Here is a 21,289-nt window from a genome sequence, read left to right on the forward strand (position 1 = left end):
AAATAAAACAGAGAGGATTATAATGTACGAGGTGTGTGGAATCCAGCTGTGAACACGCGAGCCGAGACATGCAGGCAGGTTGCCGGGGCAACGGAGTAGCTGCCTCGCGGGGAACAGCGAGGTGGGACAGAATCGAGACAGGAATGCGGACCATGCTGTGCACAAGCAGGGGACGCATTCGTGTGTGTGAACAATGCGAGTGATGAGGTAGCTTGAAGTGATGTGTTGGAGTGAGCACATGTATGTTGTGTGCTGAGTGGGAAGCGTTTTGTTTTGTATCTCAAGGGAGATATTGGTTATTTCTTATATGTGGAAATAGGAAATGTTTATGTGATTTTTGGAGAAGGATAAATTAAACTGGAATCAGAAAAGCGCAGGTACCAGATAGGAGAAAGGCAGGAGAAGTGCTGAGACATCACAGCAAGGGGCCAGGTAAGTTCACAGGTAGGTAGGATTGGAGTGTGCATGAGTGTGCATGAATTTATACTGTATTGTATGGAGAATGAAGGGTCAGTCACATGGTATGTGTGTATAAAGGAATGAATGATCTGTCATAGCAGCGTGTATTTGTGTTTATTGTGTGTGTGTCATTGATGTGTGTCATTGATTGACAAGGGGTTCCCCAAATTGCCTGCAGGCGTTGGGCAATCCGGATGAGTACTTTAGAATGATATTATTTATATGTTGTGAAGGTGAAAAATTAATTGAGTACATTTAGGAAGAAATAAAAGGTATCAGTTTAGATTTTGAGATGCCATGTGGGACTCAGTCTGTTGGGGAAAATTGGCAGGGAATAATGAGTATGTTATGGAGAGCATGTGTAGACAGGGCTTTAAAACAAGTGTTCAATTACATCCCCACATTAACGGCTCTCCAGATGTAGCAAGGGAGAATGGGAGTAAAAGTCAAAAATGATAGGCTGTCAACCGACTGGGTGTTTATTCAACGGCATGGCCGGGGCTTGTATTTGGCCGACTTGGGATGGCAGAATGCGTTGAATGAAGGCAAGAATGACGTGATGCTGGCGTGTGCCATTTATGGGTGCTGAGTGTACATGACTGGTGGAGCGGGTGCGAGGATGCACGCTTGGATTAAAACATGTATTTAATTATCTGAGGATGTGTGCCGAGGTACAGTGTGGATCAATTAAGGGAGAGGGCACTTTGACTTTGTACATCCGTGGACTTTGCCATGCGTGTGAAAGTGCAAGTCGATGATAATAATGTCTTGTCCAGCACAATATTTTCGCAACTATGGAATGTGCTCGAATTCCATGTTGGTGCAATACGAGTGTGATTCCCGCCATGCATGCCGCGAGAGATACATTGTTTGTGATGGGACTGTGGCGAAAGGTTGGATAGCAATGTGTAGAATATAAGATGCGTCGGTACATTTGTGTTGATCGATGCGCCGAAAAAGAAGTTGGAGGCGCGTGATGGAGTTGCAGGTGCGGACCAAAGCGGTGTCCGCGGTGTTTACTGGGGGTCGAAAGTCACTCCCTCAGTGTCTGCAGACTTGTCGTTCGGCAGTGTCGAAAGACAGGTTCGATTGTCGGTCTGTCTGCTTGATTTTCGGGTCTCACTCTGAGTATATGGTATATACTCTGAGTATATGGTCGTTTTCTGTTTTGTGCTTTAATGGTGGTTGATTTGACTTCCCTGAAAGGGGGACAATAAATATTTGGTGTTAGCTGTTGTCATTTCGGATGTTTGCAGTTGTAATGAGGAGCCAGTCTGTCTGTCCGACTGGGTGTGTCTGACTGCGTCTGCAGATATGGATCAAGGAGAAGCAGTGTCTGCGGTGTCTGTTATGGTGGCGAATGTCATTCACTGTGTCTGCTGACATGTCGTGTGACTATGGTGACTATGATGGTGTGTCCTGGCGGGAAGAATCGTGGCAGCCTACAGATTTGAATGGAATGGCCTCTGTGAGACCATCCTGTTAGTACGTTGGGGGTTCGTCTGTCTGTCTGTCTGTGAATGGAAACTCAGAAAATTGAACTGGACTTCGACAGAAGGCAGGTGGGTGGTCACCTGCTGTGAATTGTGGTGGAACATTTGTGATGTCCCCTAATACGAGGGGACGAATTGGTTTGTAAATGTGTTGTGCAGGTACTTTCTCTGTAGGTAGCCAAATTCTACCTGGGGTAAGTCAAGGTGGAGGGGAGTTGTCTCTGATGCCTTGCTCCACGGGGCAGTACTATTGTTGTCAAGTCTCATGTAACCTTGGTTAACGTATATCTACGGACAAGAGCTGCACTTTATTTTAGTAAGTGACTGGGAAAGTTTGTTTTAAAAAGTGCCAGTGGAGTTGTTTAGAGTTATGGAGGTCACAGCTCGCTGGAACCTCTTTGTTTATGTTTGGCTGACTTACACTGGCTAGTGTATGGGAAAAAGGGAGACTGAAAATGCTTTGAATTTGCAGCCTGGCGGACAAGAGCTGTGTTTGGGAAGGTTAGAATCCAGCATTTTGCAGCCCTGAGCAGAGGGGATTGCCCATTGGGCATGTTTAGAATTTAACAGAGTGGTGGAGGTCTGTGGAAATATGAATCCAATGTTTGATGTATACTGGTCGGTGTGCTCTGAGTTCGAAGGAAGATGATGCGATTATTTCAGATTTATCATAGTTAAGTTTGAGAAAGTTGATTTGAAGCCAGGATTTATTTCAGTGATGCAGTCCGTCAGGATAGAGTTGAGCAGTGGATTTGTGTCTGTTAGAGGTAAGATTTGAACCAAGAAAGGGCGGTGCCGGTAGCGTTACAGGTGCGATTCCAGAGAGGGCCAATTAGGCACTTTGAAGTGATTTACATCGGAATGCATCTCTTGGAGGACTCCCGCTGTTCAAGGGAGGAAAGGTGTGAAATAGTGACGTCATCCTCGCTGGAAATGTGGTTGGGAATGGCAGGATTGACGCGAGAGTCACAGTGGGTGAAAAAATTGACCAACATGAGAATTAGGTCTATTTCAATAAATAGATCAGGTTATTTTCTTTTTATTATTTGTTTATTGGGCAGCTATTGGGCCAGAGGCTAAAACAGGTGTCTGCAACAGGTGCATGGGATGCTAAGAGAGATATTAGAGGACATTGGATTAACTTTAAATTGAAATGAAAATTGAAAAGGTGGATTAGGAAAATGAGTTTGTTCAAATAATCGTGGCATCTGTGGGATGCAACAATTTTGTGCCAGAATAGTGTATGGGGAACCGTCGTCTGGGAAGCGTCGTTAAATGGCAGTAGGTTTAAACAGGTATTGAAAGGGTTCGTGCAATGTCATTTTGGGGCACCACTCGACACAAGAGTGGTAGAGAGCTGAAGTGAATTCTGCCAATATGGTGCAATAGGGTGACAACTGAGTTTTGTTTGGAAAACTATTTGTTTGCAATCTTGGTTCGTACATAAGCTGGCAAAGAGATTATGCCAGTCTGAGGGAGTTTGTGTCCTTTGGATGGGAGCTGGAGCCTTGTAGGGTTGGGGCTTGTGGCTCGCCATTGTCTGTCTGCCAGTTATGGTGGGCAGAGGGAAGAGGGAGTGATACTGCTCTGGCCTCTTGCTTGGCAGAATTGAGTATTGCTGGTTTTACCCCTGTTCAAAATTGAGCTCTCGAGAGCTGATTAACATTAGGATGCATCTCTCAAGGGACCCCTGGGTGGTCTCGAGAGCTGAGGTGTGAAATATGATGATTTTGTCTTGTGGACACTTTGTGAGTGGCTAGACACGCGCCTGAAAGGGGAAATTGTATTCATAACTCATGTGGGTTGTGTCTGAAGGAAAGGTTTGGGAGGAAGTGTGAAGAAGGTCGTGGAAAGTGCAAAGATGATTGGATTGGAAAGTCGACTCAGATGGATTATTTGTCAATGACAGGTGACTGCAGGAATTGTTGAGAAAGTAGAGGAAAAGGTTGTAAAATGTTAATGGAAAAGACAGGAAATAAAGGAAAGTGGTTAGTTATGGACTGTTGTTTTTGAGATAAGAAGGTGATACAAGGGGTTGGCTTGCACTGGGGGGACCAATGAATGTAAAGTTTAAAAACGTTGTGTTAGATTGCTACATGCAGAATGACCCCAATCGAGGAGGTGATTGGGGGCTGGTGAAGATTGGATCACGGCTCTGCAGACCAGGTGAACAGAACTCCACCAGGTACGTGGGAATCACATCAATTGAATTATTGCTCAAAGGGAGGTGATAGAGCAAAATGAAGAAGATTGTCATGTGGACCGCAAGGCTAACCTCTGCTCTTGCAGGGAAATGGCTTTGGGAGGCTAGTTGTTGTTGTTTGGTAGACTCTAGGTTCTAAAATCTAAGGCAAAATGCATAGGAGGGTAAAGTTGGTGATTGCGGATGGAGATTAGCTAGAGAACTTGGAGACGATTTCGTTATTTTTCAGATTAATTTTTCCAGTGGGTATATACTGGTGTGAAATTCGCGTATCTAGGAAAGAAGGGAAAAAATGTCCAGGTATTGATAGGATAACAGTGAAATTTTGAAGGGGAGAATACCGATTATTTGCATTGACCAAATGGGGGGGAAATGGTTGGTAAATCATGTATTATTAGATGTAGGGAAGATGATTAAAAGGAAGGTATTTTCGGAAATTGGTGAAAGTAAATATGGCATTTGAATTTCCAGACACGACACAGGAAATGCGGCTATGAATAAGCCAACCATCTGAGAGATAAGGTAACTAAATGCCAATTGGTGGGACGGGGGGCTAGGAATTTGATCATGGTGTGTGTAAGAAAGTATTTTTCAGGATGGACGATGAAGAAACCGCCGTCGGAAGACCATGATCTTGACCACAGAGGCCGTCGACCTGAATGGGTCCTACAACAAGGCAGATGTGACCGGCGCTTCAGAAGATTGTATTGATTTTTGTGATGACTGTGATACTTGTGTTGAAAATCCCTTGTGGGAACTGGCTGATGCCTGTATTGATGTTTGTGATGACTGTGATACTTGTGTGGTAAACCCCTTGCGTGTACTGGCTTACGCCTCTTATGTATTACAAGCTCACAGCTGTACACCCCCTTTCGACCCAACTATGGATCTGATTGCGACGCTGGGTCTGGCAGTCGAGGGACCCGACATGGATATCCTAGACCCGCAAGCCGACCAGGCGTCCATGGGAGACTTTAACATAAAGGAAGTCCCTCTCTTTGCTTCAAATGTTTCGGATCTCTTTGCTTCAAGTGATTCGGATTTTAACGCTCTGTACCCTGACCAGGAACATGAGACACAAGATACTGACAACATTATGTATTCCCCAGAACAGCAGCACGTGAGAGATCTCATGGGCATGATCGTTGATTAACTTCGAAGATCTGCAAGGACCGCATCTGCAAAGGGTGGGGGGAGCAAGTTCCGCAGGGGAGGTTGCTGGCCCCCTGGCAGAGCAGAACCTCATCTGGACCAGACGCCTTCGTTGTGGATCCGAAACGTTAATGGACTTTCATGTTCTGAGCCTTCATGTTCCAAACACGCACAACATGACACCTTTCAAACATGCATGCAAGGTACTTTATGTGCGTGGCATGCCCTTGGAGGACACACATACAACACTCAATAAAGCCCGATGTGGCCACATATAACACTATACTCTTTTGCTTTGCAAATAAAGCCGATGTGGCCTGGTCTCTGTGATACGTAGTCTCGTAGAGACCAAATGGGGGAATGTCGAGATCATGCCTTTTATTGTGCCTTATGTAATTGTGGTTTGCATTTAATAATGGTTGCTTTGTGAAAAGGATTAAGCTTACTATGTTCCCTCTTGTTTTGAACTATGTTTTATTGTCCAACTGTGCCAAAAAATGTAGAAAGATAGTGAAACCGCTTGCTCCGTTAGACCCCCTAGTAAAAACGCGTCTGTCTGTCCTTGACCAAAAGCCAACATGGAAGATAAGTTTTGAGAATGTCACGGTGCTCTTTCTCCCTCCCGCATCTTGCCCTTTGCTCATGCCAAAGAAGATAGGACAAGGGTGGGGGTACTGGTCAACGTTTCCCCCATTGTGTATTATACTGCTGAAACTTGCCAAAATTAGCGGAGATTTTTATCACACTCTGCAAGTATATAAGGAAGTTCTTTCTGTAAGGAACTCAGGAGTGCATTTGGCCATGCTGTTCGTCTGTGAATGGTATGACTCTTACACCCTCCACAGCGCTGTGATATTGGTTCATCATTAAATCTTGTTATCTCTTGAACTCAAGGTGTGGAACATGGTTCTATTCTCGACATGTGTGTCTGCATGTGTATGTGTGTGTGTGTGTGTGTGTATATATACATGTGTGTGTGTGTGTGTGTGTGTGTGTGTGTACATAATGTGTACATGTGTATATATGTGCATATATATATATATGTGTGTGTGTGTGTGTATATATATATATGTGTGTGTGTGTGTATATGTGTGTGTGTGTGTGTGTGTGTGTATATATATATATGTGTGTGTGTGTGTGTGTGTGTATGTATATATGTATGTGTATATATGTGTGTGTGTGTGTGTCTGTGAGTGTGTGTATGTATGTGTATGTGTATGTATGTGTGTGTGTGTGTGTGTGTGTGTGTGTGTCTGTGTGTGTCTGTGTCTGTGAATAAGAGAGAGACAAAATTGTGAGGAACAGAAATGAAAAAACGAGATGTGTTTGTGTGTATGTGTATATGTGTGTGTACATGTGTACGTGTGTGTGTGTGTGTGTGTGTGTGTATGTGTGTGTATATATGTGTGTGGGTGTACGTGTGTGGGTGTACGTGTGTGGGTGTATGTGTGTTTGTCGAGATCATGCATTTAGTTATGCCTTATCTAATTATTGTTTGCATTTAATTAGTGTTTGCTTTACCAAACTTGTGGCAAGGAATGTAGCAAGATTGTGAAACTGCTTGCTCTGTTAAACTCCCTCGTGAAAACACATCTTTCTGTCCTTGACCGAAAGCCTGGTTTATATCTGCATGAGAAAATAAGTCTGAGGAATGTCTCTATGTTCTTCTCCTACATCTTTCCCTTGGCTCATGCCAAATAAGATAGGACAAGGGTGGGGTCTGTTAAGGCCCACTCTCTCTCTTTGTTCCACCATGCTGAAGCTTGCCAAAGTTAGCGGAGACTTTTTCTATATTTTTGTATATATAAAGAAACTCTGGTTTGCCAGTTTCTTAGGAGTGACTGGGTCTATGCTGTTCAATTGAATTGTATGTCCCTTTCACCCTCCAAAGCGGTGTGCAATTGGTTTTTCAATGAATGCTTGTTATTCCTTGAACTCAAGTTGTGGAACCTGGTTCGATTCCCGAGATCTGGTGTCAGAAGTGGGATCCAACACGGAGCGATATTTGGGAGGCAGACCCTGTGGAGACCCTGCGTAGAGGCTGGCCAGCACTGATTTGATTAAGGTGAGCTTTCATGCTGAGGGGTCATTCCAAATTGAGCTCCATTCACTCACCCAGGCTGTCTGTCTCCCCTTTCGTCGCTCCGTGCTTGGATCACGAACAAATTGTAAGTGCAGGCCTATTTGGCTCAGAGTAAACAGTTGTTTTATTGATCTACCAAGGATAGGGGTCAGTTAGCAGAAAGGGGGGAAGTGAGGCTAAGGCTGCCACAGGGCATCGCCGGTAAAGCCAAGAACTTCCCAGGCAGGGCAGTCTAGAGACAAGATGGGGTATGCCATTGCATACCAGGGAAAGTATAGGCTGCAGGCTAACGAAGAAGACCCAAGGAACATGGCCAGGAAAAAGGAAGAGCGCAGGTACCAGGTAGGAGAAGCCTGGCAGGCAGGAGAACCCTGGCCTGGCAGGAGAAGTGCTGAAACTTCAAGGTTAGGGGTAATAAGTAAAGGAATACCCCGGCGTAAGTAATAAGTTAAGGAATACCCCGGCGTAAGTAATACATTAGACAAGTTAGAAGCACTATATGGGGCGTTAGACGCCTTGGATAAGGAAAAGTGAGGGTCATTTGCATTAGAAAAGTTGAGTTGGAAAAATACCAAGATGAGCGAAAGCAAGGTAGGAAGAAGCAGGATAGACAAATGAAGGCGCTCCTTGCGCAATCAGGTCAGAAATTGATGGTAGTTCGGATGAACTCCGACAGAGAGGAACAGGATAAGGAGGACGAAGTCCCAGACCTCCTACCCCTCCCAAGACCTTGGCCCTGTCCCCGGGCTCCAGGCACCACCCTCCCATGAATGAATGGGGATTGTTGAACAAGATTGTACAAAGAGACGAGTGTGCATGAATTTATGCTGTAATGTATGTGGTTGGTGACGGGTTGGTCGGATGGGCGTTGTGCACGGCTCGCTTAGGTCATTGTGCTGAATTTTACAACAGTTAACACCACTGAGTGAGCGCAGTGTTTTGAAATGCGAGCCGGTACGAGGTGACAGTCACGTGGTATGAAGAATGTATAAGGGAACGAATGATTCGAAGTACGTTGCATTGGTTGGCATGGGAGTGGCAGTTGGGGGTGCATGGTTGGAGTCGATCTGGTGTTCGCGTGACGTCTGAGAGACTCACTGGTATATGAATGAATGAATGAATAAATGTATATGTGGATGTCTGTCATTGACGTGTGTATTTGGCCGACTTATGGACGGGTGAATGATTGACATAGGGCTTCTTGTATTGCCTGCATAAATTATGCAATGTCGATGAGTACTGGCTACTTGTGTATTGTATGTGTGTAGTGGATGAGTATATCTCTGAGGCAGCTCACCCTAATGATGATGTTATGTCACGTGGGATGTCATTGATTGCATTTTTGGGTCAGAGGTCAAGGGTCAGATATCCTGTTGTTGCGAACTAGTGATGAGATTCTGACCAAATTGGGTATTATGGAAAGATATTATATGATATTATGGAATGATGTAAAGGTAAAAATTAATTAGAATATGTTGGAGCTAAACTTCTCGCTTGGAGTGCGAGAGGTAGCGGGAAGCGACCAAGAGGTCATGTGGATTGGTATCAGAAGTGGTCACCGTACTGCTCAGTGATCTAACAGTGCACGTGATTGGTGAAATGTGGAGCGAACATGCGAAACAGGTGTGCAAGACAAGTGTGTTTTAACCAGGTAATAAATACTCACGTTAGGTGGAGATTAAAATTAACGAAGACACAGGTAAGTGTGGTAGAGTGGTTGGACAAAGGTGAAGTGGAGAAGGTGGAAAGATTTGATAAGAGATGAATGTTGATAAGATAAGATATGATATGATAATGATAATGATAAGAGATAAGAAAAGCCAGTCGCCGACTGGGCATCCTCCATCGTGCGAAGTCCTTCCTTGGCACACCTGAGCTCCTCACCACATCCAAGGCTTTCATCTGCAGCTCAATGGAATACTGCTCTCCCCTCTGGGCTGGTGCTCCTGCCTCACACCTAGCTCGTCTTCACGCTGTTGAAACCAAAGCGTTCAGAATCATCGGAATCTCCCCCGATGACGCTATCTCCGAGGGCCTTTCACTTACTCACCGCAGGCAGGTAGGTGGTCTTTCCGTCTTCTACCGACTCCTCTCCGGCCTTGCTCCCCCAGCTCTCTCTGCGCTCTGTCCCCCAAATATTCCTGCAGGTCGCACAAGATCTGCCTGCAACCCTCTTATGGTTAAACTGCCAAAATCAAGACTCTCTGCTCACCTTCACTCCTTCATTCCAATTTTCTCCCGCCTCTGGAACAAACTCCCTCACTCTCTTCAATCCCACTCCTCCCTCCAGGTCTTTAAAACGGCTGTTCACCACCATCTCTTATCTTCCCCAATCCAAAACCTTGAACTTTTCTACCCCTGCTATTTTCACCCCAAATCCATTTTTTGAGGTGACTTTTGTCTTCTTTCCTGGAAGTGCTTGGTGTCCTTGCGTTTTATACCTATTCTGCCTCCCCCCAGGCCCTCTGCCTCCCACACATCTCCCGATGTCCCTGTCCTCAAATGTTGTGTTTGTGTGCTTCCCCCCCCCCTTCTCTCCCCCATCTTGTCGATCGCTCCCCTTTTTATATACTTTGTTTGCTTGTTTGTTTGCTTTGTTTGTTTGATAAATGTTAGCTCTTTCACGAGCCTCGACTCTGTATACAAAAAAAATAAAAAAATGAAAATGTTGACAATATATGAATTGGTTGCCTTTATGGGAGTTTGTGGGTTTAATCCCCACCAAATGTGAATGAAGGATATGGTTTTATCTGTTTGTCTGTCTGCAAACAAGACGTCTATAGGGTTTTAAAATAATTGTTTTTTGATATCAGTTGGGGGTTCGTTTGTGATTGGACGAGGTGAGGAGGCGAGTTATGACTGTTCCAGGGAGCAGTCCGAGTGTTGAGTTTCATGTAATCATGGTTGGGGAGTGTACAGACAAAAGTGTGCTTTGGTTTGTATGACTGGAAAAGAAGAGACAAAATGGTTTGCTTTGGAAATGCTGGCCTGTTGAAGAGGGGCCAAGGTCACCTCTCTTTGATTGTGGTGGCTGGCTTACACTGGTTTGTGTGGGAGAAAAAAGAAAGGAATGATGGCGCTTTGATCTCACAGCCTGGTGCGGTTGGGGCTGTGGCTGGGTTGTTGTTGAATCTGTTTGTTTAAGAGCATTGGGATGCCGCCCAATGCCAAAAGGTTCGGGAGGAAGTGTGAAGAAGGTTGTGGAAAGTGCAAAGATGATAAAGGAAAGTCGAATCAGATGGATTATTTGTCAATGACAAGTGACTTTGCAAGATTTGCTGAGGAAATAAAGGAAAGTGGTTATGGTTATGGGTACGTAATGCATCTTGGAGATGCGACGGAGCAGAGACACGGGGGAACGTCGAAGCAGTTGGCTTGATGAGATGGCTGTTTTTGTGGACAATGTCGGAGGTTGAGGTTTTTGGTCGTGTGGCATGTGGGGGCTGAGTTGGAGGGATGTGCTGAGTGAGCACAGGTGCGGAGGGGGTGTGCACCAGGTAGAGATGGTGCTGCATGATAGAGCACGCCTCCCAAGAAAGGCTGTGGGGTTTTGGGGTGAGAGCGGGTGTTCTGCATTTCGGTTGGGGATCGTTGGAGGTGGATTGTTGGCGGTTGTTGTTTTGGTTCATCGGGTGTGTGCATTTGTAATGTGGAGTCTCACTGATTGTCATTTATCTGTCCGGATGTGGAGCTCTTGCAGAGGCAAGATGGGCTGAGACGGACCAAGCAATTGTTGTATTTGTAAGATGAAGACATCTGTTTTAATTTGCGAACCTTGAAAGGATGACGGGCTGAGTCAACCCACTGGGTGTTAATTTAACGACATGACAGGGACTTAAATCGGGACAAAAAGAAACATATTGTTGGTTGAAACTGAAACTGCGTAAGTAATTTGTGAACAGAAGAAATCTAAGGTCAAATGACATGGCTTGGGGAGGGTGTGCGCTGAGGAGAGGAGGTGCTGCATTGTGAAGCATGCCTCTGAGAATGGCTGTGGGATGCCAGAGTTGGACAGGTTTGTTTGCTACTTCAGCATTCCGACGGAGATATAGGTCATTAGGTGATGGTGACTTGTTTGGAAATATGAACCTTGCGAATATGATTTTGAAGAGGAGAGGAGCTGTGGTGCTGGGGGTCATGACCTCACCACGGAGGAGGAATAGGGGTTATGGGTTCACCCCTGTGTCCGTCAGGGTGTGTCTGACTGCACTTACAGGTATGGATCAAGGCGGTGTCTGCGGTGTCTGTTATGGTGTCAAATGTCATTCCCTCTGTGTCTGCAGACGTGACCGAGTGCGACTATGATGGGGTGGTGTGTCCTTGCAGGCAGAATCGTGGCAGCCTACAGTGTGAATTGAATGGGCCTCTGTGAGACCTTCCTGTTAGTACGTTGGGGGTCATTTATCTGTCTGTCTGATTGTAAGTCTGTGGTGCGATTCCATGGAGGGCCAATTGAGTGCTCAGGTGCATGTGATGCTGAGAGAGGAATAAGAGGAAATTGGATTGAATTTAAATTGAAATGAAAATTGAAAAAGTGGACTAGGAAAATTGGTTTGTTGACAATAACCATTCGACTAATGATTTCGGTTGGACGCAACAATTTGTGCAAATTGATTGATCCAAGGGATTATGCCCGAACCAATAGAAGCATAGCCATCCACACCTTCCAAGCCGGTGACGAGGTGCTCGGGGAGCACTTCACCCACAAGAACGCCCTGGAACCAAGGTGGACGGGACCATTCCAGGTATTGCTGACTACACCAACCTCTGTCTTTTGCGAGGGTAAGCCCTCCTGGATCCACGCGACGCACTCTAAGTTGGTTATCCAAACACCGGACACTACACCACAGTAAACATGCACCAGCGTTGACGGATCATCCATTAGTACCGCCAAAAAGGGGGAAGGCAGGAAAAATTGCTGCCACCACAACTCAGCATAGCGCTGCACCAGGAAATATCTCTACCATATTTTCGTGAAAGATCCAGATGGGGCCATAATAGTGTATGGAGAACCGTCATTTGGGAAGCGTTGTTAAATAGCAGTAGGTTTAGACAGGTATTGAAAAGGTCCATGCAATGTCATTTTGGGGGGTTAACCACGCTTCAGGTGGAGGAGCAGCCGGGATACAAATGGGGGTCGCCAATTTAAGAATACGGACGCGCACACACCTGGAACAAGGCATGTTCCTGGAGCTTAGGTGTAAAGGTTGGTTGAAAGGGGAACGATACAGAAAGGGATGGTCTGCCTCCAGGGCTCCGGCCACTCGCTTATGGGGAAATCAGAATGTGCCTACACTCTGCCCGGGAAGTTGGAAAAGGGAAGCACTGGGATTATTTTACCAAATAATTGGGGTGGCACACGTTATCTTGGCTCGGTTCTTCCCGACGTCGAGATACTGGACGATTTAGATTCAAAGTCTCTGAATACGCGAATCTTTTGCGTGAGAAAGTATTTTTCAGGATGGACGACGAAGAAACCGCCGACGAAGACCATGATCGTGACCGTCGACCTGAATGAGCCCCTGGGCGATGCTGATGTGTTTGTCGCTTCTGAAGATTGTCATAATTTTGCTGCTAAAACTGTGATGATTATGTTGTAAATCCCCTGCGGGAATTGGCTAATGCTTCTTATGTATTACAAGCACACAGCTGCACATCTCCGCTTGATTTGACTCTGGATCTGATTGCGATGCTGGGTCTGGCTGCCAAAGGACCTGACACTGATACTCTGGATCCCGTCGCTGAGTACGCGTCCATGGACGACTTTGACACAAAAGGAAGTTTCTCTCTTTACTTTGAATTGTAATGCTCTGTACTCTGACCAGGAACACGTGACACAAGATACTGACAACATTATGTATTCCTCAGAACAACAGCATGGACCTCGATTAACTTTGAAGATCTGCAAGGACCGCATTTGTGCGAGGACGGGGAGCCCTTTGATTGTGGGGAATTTCAGCTGCACCTACGCCGCTGCAAGGGTGGGTTGGGAGACCCCCCGGGCACACATCCCCAGCCGGACCAGGCGCCTTCGTTGTGGATCCGAAACGTTAATGGACTTTCATGTTCCAAAGCACGCACAATCATGACACACCTTTCAAGCGTGCATGCGTGGCGCTATGAGCGCGTGGCATGCCCTTGGAAGGACACACATATAACACTCAATAAAGCCCGATGTGGCCACATATAACACTATTCTCTTTTGCTTGCAAATAAAGCCCGATGTGGCCTTGTCTCTGTGATATGTAGTCTCGTTAGAGACAAAATGGGGGATTGTCGAGATCATGCATTTAGTTATGCCTTATCTAATTATTGTTTGCATTTAATTAGTGTTTGCTTTACCAAACTTGTGGCAAGGAATGTAGCAAGATTGTGAAACTGCTTGCTCTGTTAAACTCCCTCATGAAAACACATCTTTCTGTCCTTGACCGAAAGCCTGGTTTATATCTGCATGAGAAAATAAGTCTTCGGAATGTCTCTATGTTCTTCTCCTACATCTTTCCCTTGGCTCATGCCAAATAAGATAGGACAAGGGTGGGGTATGTTAAGGCCCACTCTGTCTCTTTGTTCCACCATGCTGAAGCTTGCCAAAGTTAGCGGAGACTTTTTCTATATTTTTGTATATATAAAGAAACTCTGGTTTGCCAGTTTCTTAGGAGTGACTGGGTCTATGCTTTTCAATTGAATTGTATGTCCCTTTCACCCTCCACAGCGCTGTGTAATTGGTTTTTCAATAAATGCTTGTTATTCCTTGAACTCAAGTTGTGGAACCTGGTTCGATTCCCGAGATCTGTATGTGTGTGCATGTATGTGTGTGTACATATGTGTGTGGGTGTATGTGTGTTTGTGTGTGTATATGTGTGTATGTGTGTATGGGTGTGCACGCGCATGCATTCACATGTTATCAGAAGTAAATACATTGTGTAGATTACATCATTTGTGCATCTGATAAATTGCCAGTAACCATTTTGTGAAACTGAATGTGCAGGTGCAGCATGTAACTCAATATGTCGAAATGTCACACACGTCCATGCCCGTGGGATTCCCATGGGTGACCCCACTAGTCTATATTATAATAGGCGTAGGTGATCCCTCTGTCCGGGGGTGTGGCTTAGTCCGTTTGCAGAGTAGCTCCACCCATTCTTGGAGGGCCTCACACATGTTCGCGGCGGCCGAGCCTGCGGCACCGATGGACTGGGGCCTATTTATGAAACACATGATGGCCTTTGTGGCCAAAACAGGGGATAGCTTCAAGGGATTAGACAGCAAATTGGAGCGAATAAGTAAATTTGGGGACAGAATGGGTGACCGCATACAAAAATATGGGGAGAACATAGACCGCATAGCGAGCGGGAGAGGCACATCGGTTTGAGAAGCACGGGGTGAGCGAGGGTGAGCAAAGCACAGCCGGGTGGACCGGGATAGAAATCGCGACACGGGGTGTGAAAAACCCGACGGCCGCCGAATCGGACAGGGCAAATTCAGGTGCAGCGGCGGAAAAATAATTAATTCAGAATGAAATGGTTATAGTTGGAATTGAAATTGAAAAGATGACAGAGGTAGCCCAGGAATTGAAGGGAGAGGTGAATATTGCACAAAGTCTGGATTCGCATTGTGATGCTGTGCTTATTAACCAGATGAAAAGTTTGCAGGTGTTGGAGCAAAGAGGAAGAAGCGCCCAGGTGAGTCGGCCTGTATATTTTGCGGGGAGATTTTGCAGGAGGATGTTTGGCACAAAAAGAATTTTCGCGCGCTTGGGGTCGCGACGGCACCCGGGCGCTAGTGAAAGGTCTGTGGTGAGATGTAAGAGTGTGAATGAATGCGACACAGAGAGTGAGTGTGTTACAGAGTATGGAAGTGAAACCGAGTGCGAGCGAGAATGCACGTCGGAGTGTATGTGTGATGCGAGTGATATGGAGAGTGAGATGGATGAGGAGCAGGTGCGAGGAGGCACACCTGAGTTGGTTGTGGCGCGTGTGCGGGAGGGCACATCAGAGCGCGTGAGTGAGTATGTGCAGGAGTGCACACCCCCCATGGTGAGTGTTACGGAGGACGTAACGGGGGAAGAAAGGTGTGTGATAACAGAGTGTGCGCAAGAAGGTGCGCGAGAGGAGTGGTGTGTAACAGAGAGTGCGGTGGTGGAATTGATAGAGTGCAGGGAATGTATGAGTCGGGTCGCATGAGAGGCGCTGAGACACCTGGATGTGTGAGTATGGGAAGAGTCGCGTGTGGATGTGAGCATGCGAGTAAGGCATCGACATTGATCGGAGCGGCGGTTAGACCGACGTTTAGCCGACGCGAGCCCTCGGTCCGTGCCGGGCTTTGTGTATTGCGGGAGCCGGTGGGGATCGGTGTCGCGTCGCTCCTGTTCGGAGCGTCGTGCACGATTCAGGCCGGGCCCCGCCCCTGCACGGTCGAGTCCGCGCTTTGCCGGGCAAGGCGACCGGCCCGGTTTGAGGGAAGGTAGGAGGGGTCGGAACGGCGCCCCTTTGTGGTGGCGGCCTTCCACCCGGGCAAGGCTAGGCCATCGCGCTTGGGAGCGCAAGGCCCCTCGTAAGGATGGTGCTTTAAACCTTGGCCCAACCAAACCACCTCCCCTGAACCGAATGCCGGACGGACCCAACCTGCAGGCGACCAAACCACCCGTATGCATGGCGCGGCTTTGCGAAGCCGAGCTTTGAAAATGCATTGACATACCGAGAGGCTCGTAGTTCAGTGGATGATTGATGCTAGCAGTGAAATTGATAGTGTTAGTGTTTGAAATTGATAGGGAATTGGCTTGGAATTACTAGTGATTCGAAATTGGGGATAGTGAATATGATTGGCAAATTTGATGGGCAAAAAAATGATTGGCAGTAATGATGGGCAAATTTGATTGGCAAAAATTGGATGGGCAAAATTGATAATGGGAGATGCCTGATGTGGAGGGATGGCAACTCTGCCATCCCTCCCATCCACCCAGGGCACATGAGCATTATTTTATGGGGTTTTCAGCTGTGTAAACGAACCTGGGAGGGTTAGGATAAATTGATAGGAATTTAGAGAAAAATGACCATAGGTAACTGTAGAGTTAAGTAGCGACATGTACCTGTAGAGGGGACGTAGCAGATTAGTGGATTATAATGACGTCGGAGCGCTTAGTATAAGGGAAGACTGGGGAGCGCGAGTTTCAGAAGGGAGTAGTCAGCTTAGATGATGCAGTGTGTGTGCAGGAAGTTCTTTGTGGTGAGCATGATGATTGGCATGCTTGTGCACTGAGCAGAGTATGGTGAAAGGTGTGATTGTGAGTTGTATTGAAAGAATGGTCCTGGAGGAGAGATGGGTGCAAGTGCCACCAGGTGTACAGGTGACACCAGGTGTGTGGGCACAGGTGTGCAGGTGAAGCACAGGTGTATGGAGAATGGTTGGATGAAATGAATGGCATGGAATACATGGAGTGGGGAATAGATGGTCTGGAGTGAATGGAGCATGGAATAAATGGAGTCTGGAATAGATGGAATGGAGTATGGAATGGATGGTGTGGAGTGAGTAGTGTGGAATATGTGGAGTGGAGTGGTTGGTGCGAATGGAGTGGATGGGGAAGATGGACCCCTTCACGAATACCCGGGGAGGGTAGTTTAAAAGTAGGTAGAGGGAGTAGGTAAATTGTGGTTGGATATTGGCACCTGTGGTGCGTGTGGTAGAATGGTGTTTGGATGGGTGCATTAGTGGGGTTAAATGGCTGGGCGTGTGGCCTGTTAGTGTGTGTATGGTTAAATGGGCACTCCGCCACTGTTAGTCTGTCGGCCAGGTGAGGCCGCAGGTAGGCTCTGGGAGCCAGTAGAGTTGTTCAATGGGGCCCGAGGATCCAGGGACGGACCCGGGTAACCCGACGCCACAGAGGGCGGTAGTGGGGTGAGAGCGCCAGAGGGCCTTCCCCAGGTAGATAGGTTAGGGAGAGGAGCTAGGCAAGCTCGGGAGGCAACTGCAGTGGCGGAGGTGTGCAGGTGAGTAGACCTGCTGGTGAGCCACACGAGCCAGCCCTGAAATTGTGCAAGGGCACAGGGAGTTGAATCGGGGGAGTGAGACCCCAAATTGGTGAGCACCACAGTTTGGTCAATGGGAGTTCGGTTCTTAGAACCACATAGTGCAAGATGGCCAATGGTTTTGCAGGGAAAGACCCCGGGTAGAGTAAAAGTGTTAAAGTCATTTAGAAGTATAGTTAGGATTGAAATCCCTTCGCACCATATGCAGCCACTCACCTGAGGTGATGACATGACTCCACACCATGGGTGGTTTTTTTTTTGTTGTTGCAAATGTTTTGGGGATGTAAGACGCATCATGACGTGGGAGTGACATTGTGCTTGTTGTTCCATCTCTTCCTCCTTAGGAGGGATGGATGATGAATTGATTGATGGCAAATTTGGTTGGAGGGATTGTTGACGAATTTGGTGTTAGGGGAGATATGGGGGAGACAAGACGATAGCGACAAATTTGTAAATGTGTAGAGTTTTGTACATACGGGGTAAGGGCAAGGGTAGGGTAGGTGACAGGGGGGGTGACGTACGATAGGGACGAGCTTTCTCCACTCGCTCCCATGCGCACCTCACCTCTGCATTACCTTGTATTAATGTGTACCCTTGCGACCTTGCCCCGATGCTTGCTTTGTCCTTCCTTCCCCACTCACGGCTTGTTCTTTTGGGTCCGGGGGGGGGGGGGGGGGGAGTGCGCAGGTAGCCGCACTTGTGTGCCCGAGCCACCGCTGCACAGCCTGCCTGGACCGGTACACCACCTTATGGACCGCACGACTTGCGGCCTAGCACCACTTTATGGACCACACGTTTTTGTGGCCAAGCACCACACTGATGGACCCCACGTGTTGGGGCCTGGCCCCTCTGCTGGGACCGGCCATGATGGCCAGAGAAGAATTTGCTTGCGGACCATGGTGAGGTGGCCCCCTTTGCCATACAGGTGGACCACCCTTAGTTGGCCCCTGTCGGCCATAAATAAAAAGTGGATGCGTTGTGTGCCCTTTTTGTTATTTTCAAATAGGCAGCAAGCCACAAGAACAAGTCAACATCAAGAACAAGTCAACATCAGGAAACATCGGCCAGCAGAGCAGGAGCTGACAAGAAAGGTCATCAGTTTGTTTTTATGTGTGAAATGAGCACTGGATGGTGCTTTGTGTGTTTTATGGTGCTTTGGTGCTTTTTGGTGCTCATTGGTGATTTGTAATGCTCTTGTGCTCTGGGGTGCACTGCAATATCAATTGTGCATCCCTGGGCATGTGGGTATGGTGCATCGGTGGAGTGCAGTGCATGCTTCTTCCTCTTCTCAAAAGTTCATCTTTTTGCCTCCCAAAATGCCAGTTCCTGGGTTCGCATTGTAAATACCAATTAGTGTTTTGTAAATAATGCTCCCCACCGTATATGTATAGCTTGAAGATCATTCCGCAATTCGGTTATCCTGTGGGCGTGAGTCTGTTAGGTAGGATGCAACGTAGCAGGGGGACATACTTTAATTGTTTTAAAACTGTCACACTCAGGGTAAGGTTAATAGTAGAGGGTTACTACACCTGAGTGTCACATTAAGTAAAGTTATTTCGGGCCGGGAGGGCCCTAGAGGAAAGATGGGTGCTGTGTTACGGTTTTTAGAACCTTCACTAGTAAATTTTAGTTAATGTTTCCCTTATAAATGATCCCCTGTAAATATCCCCATCAATTGGCTTTATTAAAGATCGCACCCTAGTTAGTCCATGTACAACACGTAGAGAACCATAGGACCTCTCTGTAGTTATTTCATTATTATGTGTTTCAGTTAAGGATCTGTTCCCAATAGTTGAATCTGCGTTGCATTAATCAAATAAGATAGGCCCCTTTCAATTTCCCCAATCGTCTCACCCGCTCTTCAAAGTAGCAGTAGGGCGGCGTTCGCTGCTCCTTGCCTTGATTCGGTTGTTGGCCCCAAACCACCATTAAACACGCGGTCTCAAACCGAGGAGAAAGGGGTGGAACCACAAGAACAAGGTGTGGCACGTCGACTCGTCAACAGAGGTGGAGCCAGCGAGCCCTTGCCGGCCAACCAGCACCGAGGTGAGCCGACCGGTAGGCATGTCATCGGAGCCGGCGGCTTGATACAACAACGGACAATAAAGGCGGCTGCGAGGGACTGCTTCAGCAGATAAGGTGAGAAGGAGAGCAGATGAGGTGAGAAGGAGCTGGGAGTGCGCCACAAACTGCTGATGGTAACGGACTGCGCAGGGGACCGTTGATGATACGAACCTTGTTCAAGAGAGAGAGAGAGAGCATTGGCATGAGCCACATATTACGTACGCCGTATCCCAGTGTCCCCGATATATGCAACGCCCGCTCGCGGTCCACGATACGCGCTCGCTGCCTGCCAGGGTTTCCCGCCACGACGCGTGGTCTGCCTGGACCTTCTTCTCCTTCCAGCCATTCCCCATCGTGTAAGTCTGTTTGTTTGTCCGGGGTTCTAATATAAGACTGCTTAAGGCTGCCCTGTGTCCTGCTTCTTCTTCTTCACTATACATGCCCTTTCGTTTCTTCTTTGGTTTTGGTGTACATAATTAATAAATATCTGGTATTTCTTACCCTTTTGGTTTCATTCTCCCCTGATCGCTTTAGTCTTTTCCCTGATTGAATACCTGTGGCGTGATTTTGGCCAAACGCTCAGAGTCGGGTTACTCCTTTGTTAATGGCTCGAGCTGCGGATTGCTAAACCGCTCGGTAATCTTCCATCTTATCCGCGGCTCGGGCGGGGCTCATTTCCTCGCTTACCGGAAGGCGCTGGTAATTAGGTCATAGGAATAATTGGCCTACTACCCCATTCAGCGCTGACCGGATGTGACGGGATACTTCCAGGACTCGGATGGCCAGCTTAAAAGACGAGGAGATTAAACCCCCCTCGGTAAGGGGAGTGCCGAAACTGAGATCCGTAACAATATATTACTTTTACGTTTTATGACAGTCGGCACAAAAACGACATATATATCTTTGTTCTTTCTTATTTCATTCAACATTATTATCCGGAAGTAAAATATGTTTCAGGAAATTACCGAGAGATATTTCTTCATTTTTTTTTTATTAGTTATATGCGCATACACTTTAAATAGGTTTATTTGAAATCTTTAATTTTCACAATGTAATTTACTCGCCATTTGTCATTTGATGATTACGAGACACTTCCTCTTGAGGATCGTGACAATTCATGCGTTGCGTGGAAACTTTTATTTCCAAAATGAACGCGACGGTCGATGAAGAACGCAGACTTGAACAGGATGTAGCAAGAAAACGAATGAGACGAGCGAACGAGTCCATCGACGAACATCAATGCAGACTTGAACAGGATGTAGCAGTAACCGCACAGAGACTGCACGAGACGGGAGAACCGCACAGGATGCTGCTGCAACAACGATGATGAGGGTTGGAGAGGAGCGAGGGGTTGGAGAGTGAGGTGCTAGGAGTTGGAGAGTGAAGAGCGAGGGGTTGGAGAGTGAGGAGCGAGGAGGGAGGGGTTGGAGAGCGAGGAGTGAGGAGGGAGGGGTTGGAGAGCGAGGAGCGAGGGGTTGGAGAGCGAGGAGCGAGGGGTTGGAGAGCGAGGAGCGAGGGGTTGGAGAGCGAGGAGATAGGGGTTGGCGAGTGAGGAGCTTGGGGTTGGAGAGTGAGGAGCAAGGAGTTGGAGAGTGAGGAGCAAGGAGTTGGAGAGTGAGGACCGATTGGAGCGGAGAGTGAGGGCCGATTGGAGCGGAGAGGAGTGTGAGGAGGTATTGGAGAGGAGTGTGAGGAGGTATTGGAGAGGAGTGTGAGGAGGTATTGGAGAGGAGTGTGAGGAGGTATTGGAGAGTGTGAGGAGGTATTGGAGAGGAGTGTGAGGAGGTATTGGAGAGGAGTGTGAGGAGGT

At 47.2% G+C, this 21,289-nt stretch overlaps 1 long non-coding RNA gene across 1 annotated transcript in view; it reads left to right on the plus strand.

The window, feature by feature from the left end:
* Window positions 1-6,195, plus strand: part of LOC137421279 (uncharacterized) — a 26,215-nt gene extending 20,020 nt beyond the window's left edge. The window contains exon 2 of the long non-coding RNA XR_010983296.2: window positions 4,041-6,195. This is a non-coding gene — a long non-coding RNA (uncharacterized LOC137421279). The remainder of the gene's footprint in view (window positions 1-4,040) is intronic.
* The last annotated feature ends 15,094 nt before the right edge of the window (window positions 6,196-21,289 follow it).

The sequence above is a fragment of the Myxine glutinosa genome, chromosome 1 (genome assembly GCF_964187855.1).
Source record: "Myxine glutinosa chromosome 1, kmMyxGlut1.1, whole genome shotgun sequence".
NCBI lineage: Eukaryota > Metazoa > Chordata > Myxini > Myxiniformes > Myxinidae > Myxine > Myxine glutinosa.